Genomic DNA, 7,432 nt, shown 5'->3' with positions numbered 1-7,432 from the left:
AACAGGAAAGATTCACGTGGACCATCACCTGCTAGATATCGTGACAGATCATCAAGAGACAAATCTCGCGAGCGCCCACAATCAAGTCAAATACGCTGCCAAATTTGCGACAAACCTGGTCACGCCGCTTTAGCATGCCAGGACTACATGAAGAACCAAAAAAACTAACTACGCCTCAGAATGCCAGTGATTCTCACGTAATTCAAAAACCAGAGGCTTCACGAGAATCAAAACAACCCATCAGAGCCTACCTAAACATGGACGTACAAATAGCTCCGGGAGAGGTCACAACAGCTCCGGCAAGAGCCCCAAACTTCCAACGAGACGTACGGGCATCTGTAGATTTCAGCCCGTACAAGATAACTTACGCCGATATTGAGCCCAATGAAGAAACGAAGATGATTAACGAAACAGACTTCCTGGTGACAATTATAAATAAGTCAAAATCGCCATTCAAACTGCAGAAAGGCACTCCAATCGGAACTATAAAAAACGGCGAAAAACTGACAACAACGCATACACCAAAACACAAACCCCGGATTACAGTGAACTTGGTAGATGACACACGAGAAGAAGAAGAAAAACCACGCGTCATCATAGTGGGAGACTATCACATGCATGGAGCAGCGGACGAGGTCAAGAAAACGCTGACTCCCTTTGCCAAGGTCGAAACGTTTTGCTCAGCCGGAGCCGAGATGAACGAGGTATTGGATAACCTAAATCATATAACACCTGAAAAAAATCGGAAAACAATTTTAGTTATAGTTGCAGGAAACCGCGATTTTGACCGCCAATATTGCCTCCTAAATCACTCAGCCATTACAAATAACATGCCACTGGGACGCATTAGGGAGCTGGTCCAATCGTACCACGTAGCATATGCTACAATACTACCAAGGTATGACGTCACCAGACTAAATGACAAAATTGGCCTTGTGAATGCGGACATGGTAGGGCAGTTGATACCAGGGAAAGACTTAACAAATATTCGCCTAAACAGTGAGAACCTACCAAAGACAGCATTTAATAACAATGGCAGAGATCTTAATAAAAAAGGCAATAAATTATTAACAGCAATAATAACGGATCACGTGAAGAAAATTATAAATGATCAGCTGGAATTGGGAATTGTAAGTGCAATTGAAAATGGCACCAGAAAAAAATTAAACCTAAAACGCCCTCTCCGAATCAAGGGGGTGGTAAATTTTAAAGAAACATCCCTTATGTTAGATACAGGATCCTCCGTAAACTTAGCGCAGCCAGGATTAGTAAACAAGGACGAAGTACGAGAGGTGAGAAATTTCCAGCTCCTAACTGCATCAAGTGAAACATTTTCGCCGAAAGGAGAAGGGATACTCGACGCTGACCTAGGACCGGAAAGACTGCAAATTTCATGCTTCATCACCGACAAAATTCCAGTTCCTGCAATTTTAGGAATACCCTTCTTAACATATTATTCGGCCCTCATTTGTTTCGACACGCAAAAAGTTATACTCAGAAAAAACGTGAAACACCCCATTAAGCTCGAATTCATTCAAGATACGCCAAATTTGAAAACAACCCAGCGACCCCAACTACAGGATGATGACCAAGATGAAGAGAATCTCATAGGATTCTGCATGGCACTCGCTCCGGTAAAGGAACCTCGTGACAATCACCGGAACTCTGAGGCCTTCACGAAAATCAGCGCAGAAATTAGGCCTGTTGAGCTATCATCACCTCCGAAATTCAGGGAGTCTTATAAATTTGGCGTGCGTAACGCGTCAAGAGATCAAATTGCAAAAACCACAAGGAAATTTTGGGTAAATGACCCAAGATGCTTATCTATTATTCGACACTTCACTACTGGCCACCCCTGGCGCGCGAGTCTATGCAAACTTTTGAATTCAAAAAACAAACTCACGCTCGGATCTTCTAAGCGGCATCGCCTTCAATGTGCAATTTAACATCGCCTATCAACACCTCGTAATTTACTGAGCAGCATAACTGAGTTAAAACGAGGAGCATGTACTGCGGATTGCATAGGGGAATTAGTTCAACGAAAATCAACGAATTCGCCTACAGGGATGGAACGTACTAAACCACCCAACGTACAGATGAGTTCTCCTTCTGATGAAAAATTTGCCGACAAATTTAATAAATTGCCTCAAAATAAAAATTTACCTCCAATTCTTGTAATCTGCTGTGCCCTTGCTTGCGCAGTAATGACGATTAAAGAATGGCTAACACATCTAAAAAACCCATTACACCAATATTTCGAAGCAACGGCGAATGCAGTTCGCATTTGTGCCTTCAACACATGTTACTGCTTCCTCTCTTCCTCTATGTTACTGGTGAATTCACTTAGAGACCGTCTGAAAGTGTGGCAAACATTTTTACAACCTGGAAAATCCCAGTACTATCAAGTACTTCGTAAATGTAAATTTAAAAAATTTACACAATTTTTGAAAAAAGAACAACCAAGAACCTTTACTCGGCAGAGAAGAAACTTCGTTCCCCGTCAAACTTTCTCTAAATCACGTAAACGAAAGAAAAAAAGCATGTTCTCCACTTCCTTACACTCTCCAGCTCTCACCACCATTTTCAGTCAATTTTTGCGCCAGATTTCCTCTTTCTTTCCATAATTTCACTTCACAACAAGAAATCCACCTTAAAACATTTTCTTCACGGAAAATGATTTTCAGGCATACGCCCTAATTTGATAAATGTGTTTATTATCTATTATCTTACTTTTTTATTGAGATTCTAAATGAGTAACGCGCTTTTAAAGTATAAACTCAAACAGCTCGGGAAGAGCTAGACGGTTGATCAGCGAACCTTAGCCTTGTTTTTCTTCCTTTTTCATCAGCAATTTCCCAAAAATTTACCTTTTAGCTTGACTGCAAATTGCAGTTTGAAACCAGAAAATTTGACCTCTATGGAAAAACACTTGTGTGCATAGGGGGACTAATGGGACATGCGTTGTTCTAGAACCGGGCTAGAATTTGCACAGTCCAATTGATCTACGTTCATAAAATTCAACATTTTCTCAGCAAACTTGTTCACCAGCAACACAATTTGCTGCTCCTGCGGCACCGAGATGCATCCCAGCCACGAGATGAGACGCAGAGATCCAGCAGTCATACGTGAAACAGATCTCACCCGAGAGTTTGGATGCATCTTTGTGTCGCGGAAACAGCAAATTGAGAGCAACGCATATCTACGCAATGGCGAAGAGACATATGATCCGGGAGCGTTGTCAATTTGTCTCATCAACTTAGTAGAAAGAATACCTTATACAGAGCATCTTTCGAAAAATTAAATGAGTACATTTTTTGCCGAGCGGAGCTGCGAGCATTGAGACGTGAACCCTAGATCCCTTATGATCACGTGCACAATACGGTTCATGTTGCGGTGCGTGCAGCCCCGTTCGATGGAAATGCGTCCATTCTTCACGATGAAATGCGCAGAAATAATTTCAACTCTTATCAAAATACGGGAACTTAATTTTCGCACGGAGAGGGACGCGAGAGGATGGCGAACTACCGGGATCGAGCACCAAATAGAGACAATCTTGAGTAATTTATCAACAAATTCACGGCAATTTAATTTTTTAATTTTAATTTTTTAGTCACAGTCTCGGAAGCGTCGCGGTGCTCGCGCGCCCTTTTCCTTGCTTGAAAATTCAGTTACCCAAAAATTATATTTCAGAGTTTCACAAATTTCATTTTTTCGTCTAGATAAGTCGATCAGTAATCACTTTTAAGTGAAAAAGCAGCGCTGCAATGGAGGGTTTCTCGCCGCGTCGTTCAGGCAAATTTCAACACACATTTTTACACAAAGTTTACAGTCCCCAATTTGAAAAATTTCAATCACATGTTCAATTTCAATTTCAATTCAATTCATTCAATTCATTTCGTTTCAAGTTCATATTTCGTTGTTTCGCTCACGTAGGGGTGTGTCTCGATCGAGACACACCCCTACGATCGATTCACACGTGAGCCGTGATTCAAATAGGAAACCATTCTTCCGAGAGCTCATGAGGTGGTTCAGAGGCGCCCTTGTGTGGGGGGAACGACGAATTATATGAGCTACATTAAGAAATAACGGAAACTAATACCAAATTATTTCGCACACTTACTAGGAAAATCATTGAAATTTTTCTCTGTGCAAAGAAACGAAGCGCAACGCGCAGTTTGTAAAAAGAGCAATTCCGATAGGAATAAGTTTAGTTTTTAATAGTTAAGTCCCATGAGTAAATATACTTAAGTAAAAGACCGATAATTCGGCATTAAACGTCCCACATTTAAATTACAATTGCATAAAGAACTAATTTGTCTCATTATTATGCTTTTTGAAATATATGGAAGAACTTACGCCCACATTACAATGGAGGAGACCTCTTAATACCTAGGTGGCTTCCTAGCAAGCTTCTCAACATTCAGAAAGTTCAACTTTTAATTATTTTTACACTCTATTTCTTTAAATCCCGTGCTGGACAGACGCGGCGCACACTGGTCCGGGCCAGCAGGAAAGGTCGAACACAAACTAATAACTTCGGAAACTTATAAGATCGAAACTAGAAACGAGAAGGTTTATGAGTGGCTTCACTGGTTCTTTCATAAAATTTCTGTTAAGAGACAGCCTTTCAGGTTAGTTTCTTTGAATAAACACGTACCAAAATTTAAGATTTTCAGTCAACACCTTGATGTCCGACCTTTACTGTTTGCTCATACCACTGTGCGGCGTAAATCGCAGTGCGTCAATGGCTAAGCCATTTGAAGCTGTGGGAAATGATCGATACCACGACCGTAGGTTTCCCATTAATTTGAGTATTTTGACTGGAAAGGTTCGTTTTCAAAGAATGCGGTATTTTTACAGAGAGGAAATTCATTAGAGCTGTTCTTTCTAGAATCATCAGCTGCACATAGGTACCTAAGGATACGGCTGCAATGGGTTTTTAGTGGGTAAGGAATTACTAATCCCTCAGAAAACATGACTGCATTCACCTGGGGAGCATAACAAATGGCCCTGCACAATGTTTGTTGAAACCTATGGACAAAGACAAATGTAGCGATCCTTTCGGTGGAACTATGGAAATTGATAGAAAAACGGTGTGACACTATAGACATGCGAAGGGGAGCTTGTGAGCATTCGATGCTTAGTCTATCATTTCACTCTTTATACACATCCATTTCTCTATATTTCCACCAATAGGATTGTCCCCTTCTTATTTTGTCTATCAGTTTCAATAATTAGCATGCAGTAGTGAAACCAAATAATACATGATTTTACAGACTTATAAAGAATGCATGCATAAATATGAGTTCTAATTTTAAGCCACATTGCTGTCAATCAGCGTTACCTTGATATTAACTTATCTCAGTCCTTAAGCGCTCACCTTTCAGTCCAAGTATGCTAGGCATTGATTCTGGTTTAAGCAAATGCTAATCTTTTAATGTGGAGTAGCATTTACACCAAATCAGATCAAAAACAGTCAAGTAAACCTTATAAAACAGGCAGCCACTGATAACTAATGCCTTTACGTGCAACACTAATTGATTTGACTCAGCCGTATACCTACAGAAGAGAGAAATAGAACCTTTGAGTAGGTGAAGCGATTACACTTAGAAGGATATCCAACCCGAACTATTCCACATTTTACCGAACTATTCCATTCTAAGAAGTTACACCAAGTGTACAAGTAGATACTTTTGTAGGAGAATACAGAGAAAAGTTTCAAAGGAATGAAAATCAACAATCAAGTTCGAATCATAACATAACCTAAAAACCTGAATTCATCGAGATTGTACTAGCCATCTCACAAAAGTAGTGGCTCGAAAACTTGGGACGGCGCGGCAACGTGGCGGTAAGCGATGGATGTTGAGTTTGACGCGGGCGAATATTTTATATATAAAATATTTTTTTTTTATTATTAATTGTAAAAAATTAAAAAAATGGTATTTTTAAAAAAATTTATATATAAAAAAATATAAATAAAAAATGTCATGTATATAAGTAATATTCGCTGCCGTGTATTTTTCACGGTATATTTGTATAAAACGGAGGATTGATAAATAAAAATACGTTTTATATGGAGGAAAAAAGAAAATTCATAAAGAATTTACGTCGACCTATATAAAATTAACAAATATATTAAATTTTTTTGTTTATATATATTGTATACTTTTGACCCTGATATCACCCCATAAAAAAGTTTTGAAATATTTTTGAAAATAGTTGGAAAATATTTTTTAAAAATTATTTACGTGACAATATTATAAAAATATTTTTATGCTTTCATTTTATAAATGATTACATTAAATATTTTTACAATATTGCTATGTAAATTATTTTTTAAAAGTATTTTCCAATTATTTTCAAAATTTTTTAGCAATGTTATTTAAAACTTTTTCAAAAATATTTTTTAAAACTATTTTAAAAAAGTTGTATCAATATTTTTCAGAGGATATTTTAATAGCAATAATGAAAATATTTTTAAAATGTTTTTAAAATATTGCGGACTGACTGGGAACGCGATATTGGGTGACGTAGGCTAAAGTCCCTCCTGACGTAATATTGTCTCACCGCTGTCTTCACATTTACGAGCGAGAGTGCTGTTATAGTAAAGTCCCAAACGACGTTCCATACCCTTCGCCCTACCACCAGAGTTGCTAAAAGAAATTTCATCGAATGAAATTTCATGAAATTTCACAAGAAATTTCATGAAATTTCTTTTTTCCCAATGAAATTTCTTTCGACCGACAAAATGTCAAAAATGCTTATTTTTTCTAACAGAATTTGTTTTTATTTTTAAAGAGAATAATATTCGTCAATTAGACCAGTTGGAGCGCGGTCTTCTCTCAGCTTTTCTCTTCTGGTCTTCTCTTACTCTTTCTCTTCTGGCAGTTCTGGCTTATCAAGGGGAGGGGAACCGGGGACCCTAACTTCAAATTTCAAACTGTTAATTTCTGAAAAAAATCAGAGACAAATGAAAAAATCATTTAAATTGTTTCAAAGATAGTTCAAGATCCCTCTCTTTTGTACCAAAATAGAACGATATACTATTAGGGGGTACTAGGATTCTTTATAGTCAAGAAATTTGTTTTGCTCCAAATATGAAAGCTAACGTCTTACTTTATCCGTAAAATTTATTTTGGTGTTCAACTGGTACGACTGTGCGCTGTGTGTTCAACCAAAGGACTAGGTACGTGCAAAACGGGCCATTTGGGGCTCGGGGCGGATACCTTTGAGACTTGTCCTATTCATTCACCTAACAATGCCCCATCTTTTCCCAAAGTTTCAAGCCCCCCAAAAATTTTGGGGAGACGCGGCGGGGGGTCAAAGTTAAAAGCCGGCAAAATTTTCGCGAATTTATTACTCAAAAACCAAGAAGTTTTGGAAAACGCGGTTTAAACGAGCGTATTCAGCGTGACGAGAGCTTTCAGAAAAT

The sequence above is a fragment of the Bemisia tabaci genome, chromosome 2 (assembly GCF_918797505.1).
Source record: "Bemisia tabaci chromosome 2, PGI_BMITA_v3".
Taxonomy (NCBI): Eukaryota; Metazoa; Arthropoda; class Insecta; order Hemiptera; family Aleyrodidae; genus Bemisia; species Bemisia tabaci.
The sequence above is the reverse complement of the archived record's forward strand: the minus strand, read 5'-3'. Positions refer to the sequence as shown.